Genomic DNA, 19726 nt, shown 5'->3' with positions numbered 1-19726 from the left:
ATGTGGTACAAGATAGGTTTCTAATAGACCCAAATATCTTTAGTTTTTCTGTAATAAGACAAAAGTAGGTCAATTTAGACCTGCTTAGCAATTATTATTTCAGTATTTTATCTTATTTGGAAATGATCTAGCCACTCAATGAATTCCCAATATTTAACTTAGCAAAATATTAAAGTTTCAAGTCACCAAAAGACTATGGAAGTTATTTTTAAGTAGTCATAGCATAAAACATAATTATTCTTAAAGAGTTCACCTAAAAACTTGTATACCAATTACATTTAATTTACTTATAAAATCTCATTATACAGTTATTTTTCTTGGAGGCAAATTTTATTAACACATAACATAAACTTACTTGACTTTTAGTAAACCTAGGTATAATCAAAGTATTATACTTTGTGTTGATAACTCTAATGTCCATATTAATTAAAACAACAATCTCAAACTCTCTTTAGTACCAAATATTTTCTCAGATCACGTGAACCTGACATTTATTTGAGTTAATTTCTATTATATTTCTGAGAGTATACTCAATTTATATGGCACTTGTTTGCTTTAAAACAATTAAATAGAAATCATTTTCAAATTAACTTTGATAATACTTGATAATTTCCCAGAGGTGGGAAAATGCCGTATCTAAAATGTGCATGTTCCTCGGTTCAATCCCCAGTACTTCCATTTAAAAAAAAAAAAAAAGCTGACAATTTTATGAAACACAACTATTTGTAATACACATGGAGAAAAATAAAATTATTAAAAACATCAACAAAATTATAAAAAATAATAATAAAATGTGCATGCATACCCATACAGACAGACAGACAGACACAGACAGAGATCTAAGTTTTCATTTTAAAACTTTGCTTATGAATCTGGTGTGATACAGAACTCTCTAGTTTATAAATAACAGTAGAATAAATCATCTACTTGCTCAGGCATTTGTGAAGACTTTTAACATATGTATATAACCTTGACAAGCAATTTTAAGAAGGCTGCTTGGGAAAGAGGGTTCTTTTAGTAGTTTGTGTTTTAAAAGGCCTCTTTTCTTTTTCTTCCCCCCTTGTAAGTATTAGGTCTTGGAGATGGTCTAGGTAAGGGTTCCTATAGAGGTGACAAGACTTTTGAGATAAACAGAGGATGTTTTGGGTGAAAGTTGAATTTCCTCTACAGCTGCATTTCCAGTCTTGCAAAAATTTGTGATTTGTAACTTAAATTACATCATTGGTAGATCCACCCATCCAACTGCGTTATGCCTGGTTTTAAAAGGAGTTGTTACAGGAGGGGTAGTACGGCTAACCTTCCGTGGAGGATCGACCTCAGCATTATAAAAAGGAAGTTCAGAGAGAGATGAGTAGCAAAGAGAAGAGCATCGTGGTGGACATTCAGAGGAAGAGGAAGGACCAGAGGAAGCTAGAGAGAGATTCTGCTCAGAAGCCTCAGAGGATTTTTCCAATTTAGAAATCCTTTGAGAAAATTGTGAATTATTGCTTTCTCTGAGGGAAGCAATAGTGGATTCATTATTACATTTGGAGGCCTCAGAACACCAACTGAAATGTGTTTCTCATGGTAATCATTGTGTTATGTATAGAAATATCAAGTCAATATGATGTGCACCTGGAACTAACATAGTGTTGTAGACCAATTATACTTCAATTAAAAAAGTGTTCCCCATTCTTGTTGTTTTGTTCCAGAGCTTTTCTCTGAGTGCACAAATAAACTAATTTAGGATTCCCAAATGAGCCTCAAGTTGGCCAATTTAATTGTAAGTCATCTCAGGTAGTTATAGTCTGGTGAGATTAATACTTGCAGAATGAGGGCCCAAAGTCTTGTATATAAAGCAAGTTCCAGAAGAAGCTGCTTTGCAGACTTCCCCTTATACAGTGAACTTCCCATCGTTCCAAAAATAATTACTCACAAAGACAAAACAGGAAATATAGTCCTGAGAACAGAAGCCACCATAGAGGACATCTAAACAAGCTAGAACCTCTACCAAGGCAGGGCATTCAGGTGTAGGAGGAGTTACCACTACAATCCAGGATCACTGAGGAGGCTCTCTATGCTATCTTATCAATGAATTCTTGTAGGTCCCTTACTCAAATCAGTGGTGGTGCTGGAGGAGGGGACAGGTTGCTCTGTATCTCACTTCTGACACCATAATGTTGACCACAAAAAAAAAAAAAAAAAAAAAAAAAACCACACACACACACACAGAAGGGTACAAATTATTTTATTTGGGAATCTTAGAAATTGCAATTTAGGAGACATATTGGGTAAAACGAAGTATTCTGGGGAAGAGAAAGAGTAAGGGGTTTATAAAGGCAAAAGTCTCAAGGCTGTTAGAGGGTCGTCTTGAAATACAGCATCAGCTTTTCTATTTCTGCAAAAAAGACCATTGAAATTTTAATAACAATTGCACTGAATGCATTTATAAATTTATGTATTACTGCCATTCTAACAATAATAACTCTTCTAATTCATGAACATGGGTTGTCTTTTGATTTATTTACATCTTTTCAAATTTCTTTCAGCAATGTTTTGTAGACTGCAGCGTACAACTCTTTCATTTCTTTGGTGAATCTTATTTTTAGGTATTTTTTTTAATACACTTAAAATGGAATGGTTTTATTAATTTCCTTTTTGGATTGCTGACTGCTAGTCTACAGGCATGCAACTGATTTCTGTATGGTAAAAAGAAACTTGTCTGCAACTTTACTGAATTTCTTCATTAGGTCTAACGGTTTTTGTGGATTCTTTAGGATTTTCTATGTATAAGATTATGCCAACTTTGAATTGGGTTAAGTTACTTCTTCTTTTCCTTTTGAATGATTGTTATTTCCTTTTCCTGCCTACTTGCTCTGGTTATGGCTTCAGTATATGTTAAATAGAAATGGTGAAACTAGCATCCTCTTGCTGATCTCAGAGGGAAGATTTCAGTTTCCAATACTGAGTAGGATGTTAGCTGCGGGCTTTTTACAAATGCCCACATCATGTTGGGGAATTTCCTTTCTATTCTTAGTTTAACTTTTTAAATTATGAAAATGTTTTGGATTTTGTAAAATACTTTTACTACATTAATTGAGACAATCATGTGGGTTTTTTCCTCCTTTATTCTGTTAATCTGGTGTATTACATTGATTGATTTTTGTATGTTCATCCAGATTTGAATTCCTGGGATAAGTCCCATTGGTCATGTTTCATAATCTTTTAAAAATGTTGCCAGATTCAGTCTGCTAGTATTTCGTTAAGGCATCTGCATTTATATTTATAAGGGATTTGGTCTACAGATTTCTTTTCTTTTAATGTCTTTGTCTGGCTTCCATATTAGGCCGGATACTTCTGGCTTTACAGAATGAATTAGGAAGTCTTTTCTCCTCTTCTATTTTTGGGAAGAGTTTTAGAAAACTGATGTTAATTTTTCTTTACATGATGGACAGAATTCACCAGTGACACTATCTGGTACGGGGCTTTTCTTTCTTGGGAGGTTTTGACAACTGATTCAGTCTCCTAACTTGTTGTAAGTGTATTCAGGTTGCCTATTTCTTCGTGAGACTATTTGGATAATTTGCATCATTCTTGGGTTTTGTTCATTTCATCTAAGTTATCTAGTCTGTTGTTGTATAATTCATCATTACTATTCTCTTATCATTATTTTTACTTATTTTAGGTGGATAGTAATGTCCCCTCTTAAATTTATGATTTAGTAATTTGAGTCATCTCTTTTCTTAATCAGTCTAGTTAAAGTTCTGTCCATTTTGTTGATCTTTTAAAGAAACAACATGAGATTCTGTTGATTTTCTCTCTTCAAGATTTATCTCTGCTCTAATCTCTATTATTTTCTTCCTTATTCTATCTTTGTTTAGTTTGATCTTCTTTTTCTAGTTCCTTAAAGTGAAATATTATGCTATTGATTTTAGGTCTGTTTTTCTTTCTAATACAGAGTTTTACAATGACAAAATTTTCTCCAAGCATGGCTTGTGCTGCATTTATAAGTATCGTTCTATTTCATTTTCATTCCTATGAAATTATTTTCCTGATTTTTCTTGTTCTTCCTTTTTTGACACACGGTTAAGAGCATGTTGTTTAATTCCACATATTTGTGCATTTTCTAGGTTTTATACATAAATGGTTTTTCATTTTATTTTATTGTGGTGGGACAAGATACTTTAGATAATTGGCCCGTTTCTAAAGAAAGTACACAGTTTTCCTGGGGGAGTGCCATTCAAACAGAAATCAGCCTATCCAGAGCTCATTGAATGCCTTTTACTTTACCCCATCTCCCTCCTTTTTGGGCTCTTGCGTTCTGATACACAATCCACCTGCTTGAATCATCCTAGGGCCAGATACCAGACAAGTAGAATAGCTCCTACATCCCACAACCTGTGAAATTATCCCAGCTTGCCAAATCTAAGCTCGCTCATCCTGGTTTATCCTTTTCTTCTCACAGAAACCACAATAAACGTCTTGCCTACATTTTCCCCTTGCTCATTGTACCTCCTGACTGACACCAGTGCTTTCCTGCTTTCCTGAGTGGTCCCCCTGTGACATGGCTTGGCCACTTCTCATGGTATCTCTGTGTATGACATACTGTTTTTTCAATGACAACTGTCTCCTAATCTGTTGATCTTCCTATAGCTAAATAATAATAATAAAAGCTATACTTTAAAGCACGCTTCAGTTTTGACAATATTAAATTATTCTGCTCTTTTATAGCTCTAGTCTTCCCCCTTTATTTGTTGTTTTCACAGATTATACTGTTGTATGCATTTACGTCTTAAATCTGGTAGGAAAGCATTTCTTGACAAGTGGGGTTTTTTGTTTCTATTAATGTACCTAATTTGTTGATTTTAATGTGAAGCAAAAGGGAGAGCGTCCTGGGTGGCTTGTTATTGTTAGGAACATCCTTCAAAGAGGAAAACGGCAGCACCAGAGGTCCTTCTGCTAGCCCTCAGACAGCTAGCTACCATGTTATGCAGGAACCAAATGCTAAGGAACCAAGAGCAAATCCTTAGAACTGAGAGCAAGAAGACAAAATAATGCCTCCAAATATATCAGGGATCCTGAGTACCTAGCTAGACAACACCGTGATTTCAGATTTTGTAGGACCCAACTAAAACGTTCTTGACTCCTGACCACAAACTATTAATCAATTGGAGTAATTTTAAACTGCTAAGTTCATGCTAATTTGCTAAACGGCAATGTAAAAGTAACACAGCTGACTGTTCCCGTATCTTGGCCATTGTGAATAACGTTACAATAAACGTGGAGTGGAGATGTCTCTTCAATAGAATGACTTCATCTTCTTTGGATATATAACCAGAAGTAGGACTGCTGGATCATATGGTAATTCTAATTTTATGCTTTCGGGAGTCACCATACTGTTTTCCATAGTGCTGTACCAGTTTACATTCCACCAACAGTCTACTTTTCTTCACACCCTTGACAGCATTTGTTCTCTCTTGTCCTTTTGATAATAGCCATCTTGGCAGGTGTAAGATAAGACCTCATTGTGGTTTTGATTTGCATTTTCCTAATGATTAGTGATACAGATCACCTTTTTGTATGTTTGTGGACAACATGCATGTCTTCTTTTGGAAAAACATCTAATCAGTTCCTCTGCCCATTTTTTAATCAGACTGTTTGTTTTCTTGCTATCGAGTTGTTAAAGTTCCTTATACATGAGTAGAGTAATGGTTTTTTCCATAAAAGTGAAAATCCTTTTTGTATTTCTTTCAGTTAGTGAAAACGTATACTAACGCTGGTCTTTTGTACAAGAAACGTGGCATAACACAAACTTTCAGAAAGTGAGGGCTACTTTTCCCTTTATGCCATTTTGGCTTGCCAAAGGTTTCACAGGAATGCTCTATTTTCACACATCAAAGGAAACTTGTATATTTGGGGTATTAAACCCTTTGCAAGTATTTTTCTCCTCATCTGTAGCTTGTCTTTGAATTTTGTTGATTGTTTCTTTTGCTGTGTACAGCTTTTTAAGTTTGATGGAGTCACTTTAAATTTTGCTTTTGTTGCTTGTGCTTTTGGTGTCACATCCAAAAATTGTTGCCAAGACTGATGGCAAGTATCAATCCTGTCCCTTTTTCTATGCTTTTCTCTAGGAATTTCAGGGTTTCAGGTTTAACTTTAGGTTTAAGTTCTGAAACCATTTTGAGTTAAGTTTTGTGAGTGGTATAAAATTGGAATCAGTTCTTTTTTAGCTTTATTGACATATAATATTATGTAAGTTAAGGTGTACAATGTGTTAATTTGATACACATATATATTTGTGAAATTATTACCACCATTAGCTAACACTTCCATCAAGTCATATAATTACCTTTATTTTTTTTATGGTAAGAACATTTAAGATCTACTTTTTTAACAACTTTCAAGTGTGTAATACATTATGGTAAACTAAATAGGGTCTTATTTTATTTTATTTTTGCATGTAGAGATCTAGTTTTTCCAACATGATTTGTTAAAGATACTATTCTTCCCCCACTGAATATTTCTGGCTCCTTTGTCAAATGTTAGTTGACAAGATATGCATGGATTTATTCTTGGGATCTTGATTCTGTTTCTTTGGTCTATGTGTCTGATTTTATGCCAGACATATGCCATACTGTTTTGATTACTATAGTATTGTAATATAGTTTGAAACCAGAAAGTACAATGTCTCCATATTGTTCTGTATTTCTATATCAAGACTTTTTTGTCTACTCGGGGTCTTTTGAGATTTCCTACAAATTTTAGGATTGTGTTCTCTATTTCTTTGAAGAATGCCATTAGAATTTTGATAGGGATTTCTTTGAATATATAGATGGCTTGAGTAGTATGCTATTTTAACAGTATCAACTCAATGTTAAATCTATGAATAAAGGATGTAGTTCCATTTATTTTTGTCCTCTTCAATTTCTTTTGTCAATGTCTTATACTTTTTAATGCATAGAGCTTTCAAATCCTTGGTTAAATTTACTCCTAAGTATCTTACTGTTTTTGATGCTATTATGAATGAGAATGTTTCTTTAATTCTTTTTCAGATAGTTCATTGCTAGTGTATAGAAATGCAAATGAGTTTTGCATGTTAATTTTGTATCCTGAAGCTTTACTGAATTTATTTAGTAGTCAAAGTCTTTTTAATTTGGAGTCTTTAGAATTCCCTTTACACAAGATTATGTCATCATCAAACAGAGACAATGTTTTCCTTTGTGATTTGAATGCCTTTTACTTCTTTTTCTTGTCTGATTGTCTTGGCTAGGACTTCCAGTATATATTGAATAGGAATGGTGAACGTGGGCACCCTTGTCTTGTTCCTGATCCTAGAGGAAAAACTTTCACCCTTTACCACTGAGTATGCTATTAGCTGTGGGTTTGTCACATATGGCCTGTATTATGTTGAGTCATGTTTGTTCTATATCTAATTTGCTGAGAGATTTTATTATGAAAGCAAAACCCAACGCAACAGAGGAAAACAAATCTTTTAATGGATGTCTAGGGACTCACTTCCTCTGTGGTTTCCTATTTGCCTCAAGGATTCTCCTGGGGTCACCTGCTGTTGTCATGTGTGCTTTTAATTGTCTGTATGACCTCAAAAATACTGCCTGCAGGTGGAAACCAAAATGCTCACATCTCCTGACACCAAGCCTTCCTCAAAAAGTAACCAGGAGCACCACTACGTGGGGCAAGCGTGATGTGTTGAAAATCCAGTGTGTGTAGGTTTTAAGTGAGCACAGGTAAAATGAAGAACAGACTGGCTGGGCTTCCAATAATCATATCTACTGGTTTGCCTTGCTTCAGGATAATATTTCCCCTTTAATAGAGTTCTTTGTAGCAACTTGAGAAGCCAGGGGTGAATATTTAGTATTGAACAAACATTAAGAATGATGTTACTAAATTAAATCACCTCTTGGATCTGGTTCTTTCTTCAATTTCTGCCCCCCTTGTCCGTAGGAGCTTTCCATAATCTCTACCTGGAAATTTAGTAGCCAGCAGGTGGGAAAACATAAGCATTGGGTCTCAGAGGTAAGTAAACCTAGTAAACATCAAAGCAGCAGCATTAACAGTAAATCCTCAGTGTTATCTTCATCTTCAGTAGGAATTTACACATCACCACTGGTGCCACCAGGAGGTACCACTTGGTAGGGAGGAAAAGTGGGAAATTTTAATGGGCTTTTCTTGTTCCAATCAGAGTTTTCCTTTCAAAAATTGACCCTCACCCCATCCCTTAACTGCACTTTCCTACCCTATAGATTTGCTGTGGATTGATTTTTGGTTTTTGATGCCTAAATACAATCTGAGTAACTAGTGATTAGGGTAGAAAATTCTCCTTTTCGATTTCCATAAACTTGTAGGGAGGAGTATATTCTTCCTCTTGAATGCAGGCACAGTCTTATTTCTGACTTAGAGCTTCTGGAATCTGATTTGATTATTATTTCTGAATTTATCCTGATGTGGTTCATATAAGTGTCTGTGAATAAATCTAAAAGAAAATGCAACAGTGTATATTGCTTCGTTTCTCGGTTGATGTGTACTATTTTAGAAAATGACCTCCCAAATTCTATTCAAGCAGAAGGACAGATTCATTTCACGGCACTCTATTTTGCACCCATCTATAGTTTCCAGATCCACAGGCAGAGCACTGCAAAGAAATAAAGTTTATGTGTTTACCTGTTGCATGTCTTGGCGTGGATATCGAAATGGCTACATACTGACCTCAAGGCATTTGCCATAGTGAAAATAGTTTATGATTATAGGAAACCCATATTTATTTTGGGGGCTTAACAGAAGACTAAGAATTAAATTATGAAATATCTGAAAACCCAGCATCAAGACCATGAAATTGAGGATGGTGGTGGAAGGAACTCTGGGAAACATAATAGACCATATTAATTGGTTCCAGTTCCTTCTTCATTCATCCTTTCATGGTTCACTGTGAGTGGAGTTAACTTCTTGGCCACATTGATATTGGACTTCTCAGTGTGACTTGCTCTAGTCAGTGGAATGTGATTGAAAGTAATAGATTTCAGTTCTAAGTTTAGGCCTTAGGGGCAAATCTTGTGATTTTTGCTTGCCCATTTTGGCTTCTGCTGTCTTCCTTGAGAAGAGCAAGCCCCAGAACAAGAGACATATATATATGGTGGAGTATATATATACGTACTTTGCTGGCAGCCTCAAGCAAAATGCCCCACCTGCCTCAAAGATAGGGGAGCAAGAAAATACATGTTTGTTGTCAAAAGCCACAGAAATTTGTGGAGTTATTTTTCACCTCACATCACTAGAGCAATAACTGACCAATAAAAATATTTTTAAAGGCTTTAAAGCATTTCATTTGACTTGTATTTTCCTTTTCTTCCTCTTTTGGTTCAACCAGAACAGTCATAGCCATGGAGGAAGAAAACAAGACATTGACAACAGATTTTACTCTCTTAGGACTGTTCCCCAATATGAAGTATGTCAGTATCCTTATCTACATCATCATCTTGATTTACCTTGTCGCAGTAATTGGGAACTTCATCTTGCTTCTTCTGATATGGATGGACTTGAGGCTCCACACTCCAATGTACTTTCTGCTCAGCCAGCTTTCTCTCATAGACCTGGCCCTCATCAGCAGCACTGTCCCAAAGATGATGGTAAACTTTTTCTCTGGAAGGAAGGATATCACAATTGTTGCCTGTGGAACCCAGATGTTTTTCTTTTTCACTCTTGGGGGTGCTGAATGTATCCTCTTGACCCTCATGGCCTATGACCGATATGTAGCTGTCTGTAACCCCTTGAGATATGCAGTCATCATAAACCACGAGATCTGTCTGCAAATGGTCATAGTGTCTTGGACTGGGGGCATTTTAGTTTCCACAGTCCACACATCCTATACCATGAATCTGCCTATCTGCGGCTCCAGAGAAATCCACCATTTCTTTTGTGAGATGCCAGCAATCATGAAGATCTCATGCAAAGACACTTCCACTTATGAGGTGGTGGTCTTTGTGATGGGCATTGCATTTATCATCATCCCTTTTGGATTCATTATGTCTTCCTATACTTTCATCTTTCTCACTGTCCTTCATATGAAATCTCCCCAAGGCAGGAACAAAGCCTTGGCCACCTGCTCCTCCCATCTTACAGTGGTAAGTTTTTATCTAGGACCATGTGTTTATATGTACATGACACCTGGTTCCTCCCATTCCCCTGATCAGGAGCAGGCTGTGTCTGTATTTTGCACTGTCCTCACACCCATGCTCAATCCACTCATCTACAGCCTGAGAAATAAAGATGTGGTTGGAGCTTTTCAGAAAGTCCTGAGGAAACATCCAGTCTCTAAATGGAAAACATAAATGTCAAGGTGGAGAATAATAATCTAGAAGATCAAGAACAAAGATTCCAGGAGCATCCACAGTTGCATTTTCCAGTGTGAGGAACTTTGCTGTAGCTCTGTAGGCACCCCATATTGTGGAATTCAACTGATAATATTAATTCGATCATAAATACTTTGTGAGGAGCATTTTTGCAATCAGTTTCTAATCATTTGTTTCCAAAATGGATCAATTTAACTGCTGTTCTTGAAACCAGTTCATAAGCATAGAAAAAGTTCCAATCTTCTTTTTATACCTGAAATATTTAGACATCTTTCAGTGTCCTTGAGGCTCAGCCTTATTTGGTATTATTAGTGCTTTAGATCTTGTTCATTCCCATTGTTAGAAACACCAACATCCTAGGAAAGACACATGTGACTGATATGTGAAAAAGAATTGGTTTTTATCAGGGGCAATGATAACATCACATTTTTTTTTCCTTTCAAATGCCCTAGAAAACTCAATATGTTGACCCCATTCTCCCTGCTTGACTTGGGTAGAAGTTTTTTGGCAAGAGTCCTAAGTTCATGGGTAGTGCAGTAAGAGTCTCAGTAATAAGGCCTAAGGTTTGATGCAGAGTTTTTTCTTTCGTTTTCTGTAAATATGTAAATAGTCCTGATATCAGCCCATATGAGTCATAATAAAACTTTATGGGTGAAATATATTGCAAAAGTTGTGCCCCACAGGAAAAAATTTAAATTATAGTATATGTAGTTTACCACCCCTCAGCTCATCAAAAAGCACACTAAAATCTATTGGTCGATAAGATGTGTGGAAAATGGCATTTATGAGCGTTGCTGGTAATAATGTTCCTATTATGGCTTTTTTGGAATCCAATTTATTAAAATTAAATTGTGTTTTACATTCTTTTCAGGAATTCTCCTTCTGGGAATTTTCCAAAATAAATGAAATAAAAGTATCAATAGTTAACATATGTACTTGCATGTATTTTTGTGGAATTTTTTTCTCAAAGACTGGCAACAACCAATGTGACAATGGCTGAATAAATTGTGGTTCATCCATATGACGGAAAGAGCTATTACAAAGCTATTGTAAAGAATGAGTTAAAAATACACAATATAATTAGAAAGATATCCAGAAGGAGTTTTGCGGGGAAGAAGACAAGGTTTGTGGGGGAAACATTATAATGAATGTCTGTATTTTGGTAAAATAAACAATGACCCTAAAGTTGCTATATATGTGTACATTTGTGTGTCAGTCTATTCAATTATCTTTTTTTCTAGTATTATTGAGATATAATTGACATATAACATTGTGTAAATTTAAGGTGTACGATATGATAATTTGATACACATATATATTGCAAAATGTTTATCATAATAAGGTAAGTCAACACATTATTCACTTAAAGTAATTAGAATTTGTTGTGTTTTGATGAGAACATTAAACTTCTACTCTTTGTGTGTGTGTGTGTGTGCTAGACTTTCTTTTTATTGAAGTATAGTTGATTTACAATATTATGTTAGTTTCAGGTGTACAGCCAAGTGATTCAGTTACATATACATATAAAATATATATATATTTAGATTATTTTCCATTAGAGATTATTACAAGATATTGAATATAGATTCCTGTGCTATACAATAAGTTCTTGTTGTTTGTATGGTTGTGGTTAGTGTATAGAAATACACACCTGCTTTGCCATCCAAGGACCAGGGTCCAGCCAGTACCAGGGCAGTGTCTGGCCTGTGTTTATGGATTCCTTCCTCAGGCTTTGGGATTGTTTGTTTTCTTATTTTTGGTATCTGCCCCCTGGTGGATGAGGCTGGACAAGAGACTTATGCAGATTTTCTGGCTGAAGGAAAAAATGTCTGCCCACTGCTGGGTGAAGCTTGGTGCTGGTCCTCTGGTGGGTAGGGCCCAGCCTAGAGGCATTTGTGGCTCAGGAAGTCGGCTGATGGGTGAGGCTGTGTTCCCACCCAGTATGTTGTCCGGCCTGAGGCGTCCCAGTCTTTAAGCCTACAGGCTGTTGGGTGGGGCTGAGTCTTGGTATTAATCCAGTCAAGATGTCAGCCTCCAGGAAAGCTGATGTAGATGAACACTCCCAGAAGGTCTGCCACCAGCTTTTATGTCCCCAGGGTGAGCCGCAGCCACCCCTACCTCCCCAGGAGACCTTCCAAACCCAGCAGGCAGGTCTGGTCCAGGTTCCTATGAAATCACTGCCTCTGCCCTTGGACCTGGTGCACATGAGATTCTGTGTGCACTTCTCAAGAGAAGAAAGTCTGTTTCCCCCAGCCCCATGGGGCTCCTGGAGTAAAGCCACACTGGCCTTCAAAATCAGATGTCCTGGGGTCTCGTCCTCCCAAAGCCAGAACCCCAGGCTGGGGAGACTGATGTGGGGCCCAGAACTCTCACTCCTGTGGGAGGGGCTCTGCGACTTAATTATTCTTCAGCTTGTAGGTTGCCCACCCAGGAGGTACAGGGTCTGATTTTATTGCGAGCACACCCCTCCTACCGTCCTCCTGTGGTTCCCTCTTTTTTTTTTAGGGTTGAAGAAAATCTTTTTGCTAGGTTCCAGTCTTTTTATCTTTGATGGTTGTCAACGGTCAGTTGTGGTTTTGCTGTAGTTGCAAGGAGAGGCGAGCTCGTGGTCCTACTTCTCTGCTATCTTGACCAGAACTCCCTATTATTTGCGAACTTTCTGATGACATCAATTCTGACCAGTGTTAAGTGATACTTCAGTGTGGTTTTGATTTGCACTTCTCTAATAATTAGCAATGTTGAACATCTTTTCATGTGCCTGTTCAGCATCCATATGTCTTCACTGGAGAGATGTCTTTGTGTTTTCTGCCCATATTTTAATTGGGTTGTTTCCTGATATTGACTTGTATGACCTGTTCGTATATTTTGGATATTGAACCCCTGGTCAATTGCATCATTTACAACTATTTTCTCCCATTTTTTAGGTTGTCCTTTTGTTAATTTGATGGTTTCCCTTGCTGTAAACAAGCTTTTAGGTTTAATTGGATACCATTTGTTTACTTTTGCTTTTATTTATTTCACCTTGGGAGGCTTACCTAAGAAAATACTGCTACAATTTTTGTCCAAGAATGTTTTGCCTATGTTCTCTTCTAGGATTTTATAGTGCCATGTGTTATACGTAGGTGCCTGCACCATTCTGAGTTTATGTTTGTGTATGGTGTGAAAGAGTGTTCTAACTTCACTGATTTACATATGGCTGTCCAACTTTCCCAACACCATTTGTCAAAGAGACTGTCTTAAAAAAACAAACAAACAATAAAAAGGAGACTGTCTTTTCTCCATTGTATATTCTTGCCTCCTTTGTCAAAGATTAATTGACCAAAAGTTTGTGGGTTTATTTCTGGGCTCTCTATTCTGTCCCATTGATCTGTATTTCTGTTTTGTGCCAATATGATGCTGTTTTGATTCCTGTACTTTTGTAGTATTGTCTGAAGTCTGTGAGGGTTATGCCTTCAGATTCGTTCTTTTTCTTCAGGATTGCTTTGGCAATTCTGGCTATTTTGTGATTCCATATAAATTTTAGGATCATTTTTTTCTAGTCCTGTGAACAACATCATGTATGTTTTGATTGGGATTGCATTAAATCTGCAGATTGCTTTGTGCAGTATGGCCATTTTAACAATATCAATTCTTTTAATTCAAGAGTAGGGGATATATTTCCATTTCTTTATATCATGTTCAAATTCCTTCATCACACAAAGTCAGGTAGGAAGGGAAAGATCCACATAAATCAGGTAGGAAGCAAAAAGTAATAAATTTAGAGACCTGTGCCCCAAGAAGGGGACCCAGAAAATGAAGGATGTCAATGGCTCAAAGATTCTCCCTGGGGAGTGAGAGGATCAAATCACATATCTGGCACCCCAACCCTGAGGTCTAACACCTGGAAGATAAATTTCCTTAACTGGTTTGAAAACCAGTGGGACTTTCAGGAGGGCTGTAAAAAACTGAAGCACCACGCATGAGGAATGCACACACATGATTGCATACTCCTAGAAACAAGACGGAGGAAGCAGATTGAAAATACCTGGGGCTTGGCCTGTGTCCCACGACTGCCCCAGCATATGTCCTGGCTTCTGACAAATGCCCACTCCGGTCCCTCCAGCTCTGGTGCAGCGCTCACTAGGGTGACGCTGTGATTACCGGGGAGAGTGCACACCAGGGGGAACAGAGCTGGCTCAGACATGACACTGCATCTGAACAAGGGTAGCCATAGCTTTTGCAGGTGGAGACAGTAAATTGGGAACTATCTGGAGCTCTGACTGGTGTGCCAGGACCATCCCATTGTGCACCTCAACCTATACTGGATACCAGCTCTGGGCACTGTTGCTCTAGTGCTGCTCACCTCTGGCAAATGTGCTGTTTCCAGGAGGATGGCATACTAGAGGGAGCAGAACCAAATCAGATACAATCCTCAGGGATTCTTCTCCAACACCTTGGCACCTGACCCCACCCCTGATAAGACAGTGACAGCCACTGAGCAGAGGAGACACTCCTAGTCACACTTGGCCTGGATCTAGCCACTCCTTCTCCAACCTCACCAACCCCAAGGTGACAGTTGCCAGAAAACCCAGGGGGAAGACTCAACTCATACTCACTTCAGATCCAGCTCTCCCACCACAGTCACTGGCCACAAGCACACTGCACAGGAACACTCCCACACAAAGACACTCCTTCAAGACCAGGATAGGTAGCTGTTTACAAAGAGAGAAAGAAAATTAAACAAAATGAGAAGACAGAGGAAATTGTTTTAAATGAAAGAACAAGAAAAAACCCTGAAAGAACAATTAATAAAAGAGAGATAATTTACCAGATAGAGTTCAAAGCATTAGTAATAAGAATGTTAGTTGAACTTGGGAAAAGAAAAGAAGAACACAGTAAGAATCTTAACCAGGAGCTAAAATATATTTTAAAAGAGCTACTCAGAGCTGATGAATACAAAAACTGAAATGAAAAACACATTAGAAGGAATTAACAACAAACTGGGCGATATAGAAGAATGCAAAAGTGGTTTGTAAGATTGAGTAATGAAAATCACCCAAACAAAACAGGAAAGAGAAAAACAAATTTTTAATAAACGAGGACAATTTAAGGGACTTCTGGCACAAAATCAGGCATACTATCATTTGTATTAAAAGGATCTCAGAAGGAGAAGAAAGAGATAAAGCAGTAGAAATTGTATTTGATAAAATTATGGCTGAAAAATTCCCAAACCTGAAGAAAGAAACAGATATCCAGGTACGGGATTCACAGAAGAGTTCCAAACAAGATGAACTCAAACAGACTCACACCAAGACATATCATAATTAAAATGGCAAAAGTTTAAGATAGAATTCTAAAGGCAGCAAGAGAAAAACAAAGAGTCACATATTGTACCCCAGTGTTCATAGCAGCATTATTTTCTATAGCTAAGATATGGAAACATCTTAAGTGTCCATCAACAGATGACTGGAGAAAGAAGATGTGATGATAGATAGATCATATATAGAGAGATATATTTATATCTACATACATTAGAATATCACTTAGCTCTAAAAAATAAAAAATTTTGCCATTTGCAACAACATAAATGAAGCTGAGGGTATTAAACTTAGTGAAATAAGCCAGACAAAGAAAGACATGGACTATTTGTTATCACTTATATGTGGAATCTAGAAAATAAAATAAATGAATAAATATAACAAAACAGAAACAGATTCACAGATATGGTTACCAGTGGGGAGGGGGAGAAGGGGGAGCAAACAGAGGTACGGAATCAAGTAGTTCAAACTACTCTGTATAAAATAAGTAAACTACAAGGATATATTTTATAGCATAGGGAGCATGGTTAACAATTTATAATACCTTTACGTGGAATATTATAAAAATATTGAATCACTATAGTATACATCTGACATTAACAATATTGTAAATTAACTGTACATCAATTTTAAAAAGATGAGGAAGAGACACCAGAAATAAAGAGAAAAAGCCATCTGCAAGGCAAGCAGAGAGGGCTCAGAAGAAACCAGATCTTCCAAAACCTTAATCTTAGGCGTCCCGCTTCCAGAAATAAGAGAAAGTTAATTTCTGGTTTTTTTTTAAGCCTCCCAATATGTGGTATTTTGTTACAGTAGTCCAATCAAATTAACACGTTTGAGTGCTGAGAAGTGGAGTGTTGCTGTAATGAATACATAAACATGTGGAAGTAGTTTTGGATATAGGCAATGAGCAGAATCTGGAAAAGTTCTGAGATGCATGTTAGAAAAAATCAAGTTTGCCTTGAACAGACTGTGTTTTGGAATTTGGATATTAAAGGCAATTCTGGTGAGGCCTTATTGAAATAAGGTACAAGTCACTGGATTAAAGAAGTCCTTACTATAAAAAGGCAAACAATTTAGCTGAGTTTTGTTTTAGTTGTTTTGTGGTGTTAGAAAAGAGACAACGGGACCAAAATGGAGTCACTTGTGCTGAACCCATGGTACCAAACCAAGACTTAATACCTAATCTAACTGCAGATTCAATGTCTCCTAGGAATGTAATCTTTAATCAGTCAATCTAGAATTACCTGGTGAGCACTAGTGAGGTAATCCTTGATAGGTAACCAGTGACCTAAACCTTAAACAATTCTTTTCCTTCCTGCTTCTGCCTATAAATTCTTTACATTTTGTGCAGCTCCTTAGAGCTGTTTTCCACTGGCTATGAGACGTTGCTCAATTCATGAATTGTTCAAGAAAGCCAATAAGATTTTAAACTTTTACTCAGTTGAATTTTGTTTTCTAACAGATTTGGCGGCAGTATAGAGATCCAAAGTGAACTTCTGATGGCTTCAGGGGCAATGAAAAACAGGCACAGAGAAAACTATGAGTTCTCTTTCTCGCTGTTTCTGAGGGCCATCAGTAAGTTCCTCTTGGTTCTGAGCTCTGCTCTCTTTGAGTCAAACTCCTGGCCTAACTGACCTTCCACAGGTCCCCATCTGACTGCAATTTCTCCCAAAATTCTCTCCCCACTCTCCTCAGATTCCACACTGGGAATTGCTGTTGCTTAAGGGCTGGAGTTGGACTGGGTCTAACTTAAAACCAGACTGGGCCCAGAATGGGACTGACTTAAGCTGGACTGGATGTAGTAACGGCTATTGCTAATTAGAATGTTGGCACATTGTAAGCCAACAGCTGAAAAATTGGCAGGCACACAGATTGAGCATTTAAAAATTGTTAGGGCGCTTGCCACCCAACTCAAAGACTCCCATGTTAGGATAAGCTGGTCATGGACTGGGTTAGATTGATACTAGGTCACCAACTCCAGGCCCTTCTCTCCTGTGAGAGAAAAATTATGTAGATTCTAGTCCTGTACATTGTCTCTGAGGTTTTGTTATACACCTGTAAGCTAGACTGGATCCTGAATTCTTCTAGTTTCCTCAAAAGTATGGCTACCGATCTCCAAAATAACATTTTCAGAAATTTGTGCAAAACATAAAATAAATTTTCACTGTTAGAATTATTATAAAAAAATCTGCCAATTATTATTATATTGGGGATAGATGTTCTAAATGAAGAAAGTTGGGACTTCTCTTGAGATAACGTTGTTTGCCACAAAATGTCTGTATGAAATATTTTGCTCATACATACACTGGATATGTGTGCTTTTACAAAAAGTACTATATATTCTTTTTTTTTATAAAGAAATCAGTTGGTTTTACTTTTTTTAATTATAAAAATAAAAAAGAATGTGAACACATACTAAAGTAGAGAGAATAGAATAAAGAATTCCCATTTACCTGAACCAACTTCAACAATTAGGAACTCATGGACAACCTGTGGTCTCTAGACCCCTATCCTTTCCCCACATCCTGTCATCAGTACACAGCTATCAAAGACAAGGGCTCTTGTACAAAATACTAGTCACAATACCTTTATCATGCCTAAATAGCAATAGTTTTCAATGTCATCAAATAATCAGTACCCTTACATTTATAAGTACCCCTCATCACCGCAAGCAACACTCAGATGGAAGCCACGAATCACATGTGGGGGTAGGACATGCTATAAAGCAAGCTGAGTTCTGGAGGCCACTGCCCTGGAATTGCCCGCATGCCAGCCCTGCCCCCTGCAAACAAGAGAAAAATACTATATTGTCTAAAAATTCCTCAAGAACTTACAAGTTTTCTTATAATGCCAAATAGAGTTGAAAGGAAGAGTTCTCAGATACAGGTGTAAATCAAGAAAATGATCTCAAGGAGTAATCAATATAGGACAAAATACTTCCTTCAGATACTGGCTGATTGCAAGGGCATCAAACGCCTATGGATTGTTCAACTTGCTCCCAGAGGAATTGTAATAAACGAAGAAATAAACAGACTGGAGACAGCTCAAATGAGATATCTTTTCCAAATATGAGAACCAAATTATACATTATGTGTTACACAAGGAAATAAGCTACCAGGATGAAGGGTCAGAAGAAATTTAATGTCACATAAACTTCAGGTATTGGAATTATGATTAAAATGATAAAATTGGAATTATGATTAAAATGATAAAATAAATGGGAAAAATAAGAAATCAAACTATTATGGAAAGAGAAAGACATTATAGTCTTGCCAAGGTGTATCTGGAAGATATACAAATAGAAAGTAGGCAGTTAAAATATAATAAATTGACTCAGCATACCACATATGGGCTAAATATTAAATAAGGCTGAGCTGAAGAAATGATTAGTGAGCTAAAATATTTAGCAGAAAGAATATAGGTAAATACAGTAAAAGAGGTAAAATGATAGAAAACACTAATATATGTATATATATTTTAATACTAGGATATAAAGACATATAGAACACCTAATTGTTTCAAAAGAATATATTAAAAGAATAAAGGAAAATTATCAAAGTAAATGGAGTTTCAATATTTATAGAAAATACTCAGACTGGAATCCTTGCATTCATAATTGAACTGTGTCAAAAAAGAGACAAAGAAAAACACTAAAAATAAATAATCGTCAAACCACATAATATCAAAAAAAGGAGAAAACATAAAGGCAATGAGAGAGAAAGAGACAACCCACAAAGTTGAGAGAAAAATGCCCACAGCCTATATACAGCCAGATCACAGGGAAAAAGATACTGAGTGCTAGGATAAATTATTATTTAAGCTAGAAATGAATGCTTAGATAAAGCACTTTTAATAAATAAGAGTAAAATGAAATACTTCCTAAAGTAAAAACAGTGAGATATTTATTTACATATAAGACATCTTCAGAATTTAATTCAAGAAGGAAGAAAATTTTTCTTTAGTGAAGTTCTGAAAATCAAAATGGGGGGAGGTATAGTTCAAGGGTAGAGTGTGTTCCTCGCATGCACAAGGTCCCAGGTTCAATCCCCAGTACCTCCATTAAAAAAGAAAAAAAAAAAAAAG

At 36.7% G+C, this 19726-nt stretch overlaps 1 pseudogene; it reads right to left on the bottom strand.

Moving 5' to 3' along the window:
* Positions 1-1990: 1990 nt before the first annotated feature.
* The window catches only part of LOC102507669, a 34382-nt pseudogene continuing 16646 nt past the window's right edge, over positions 1991-19726 (bottom strand).

This window comes from Camelus ferus, chromosome 3 (genome assembly GCF_009834535.1).
Source record: "Camelus ferus isolate YT-003-E chromosome 3, BCGSAC_Cfer_1.0, whole genome shotgun sequence".
Taxonomy (NCBI): domain Eukaryota; kingdom Metazoa; phylum Chordata; class Mammalia; order Artiodactyla; family Camelidae; genus Camelus; species Camelus ferus.
The sequence above is the reverse complement of the archived record's forward strand: the minus strand, read 5'-3'. Positions and strand labels throughout refer to the sequence as shown.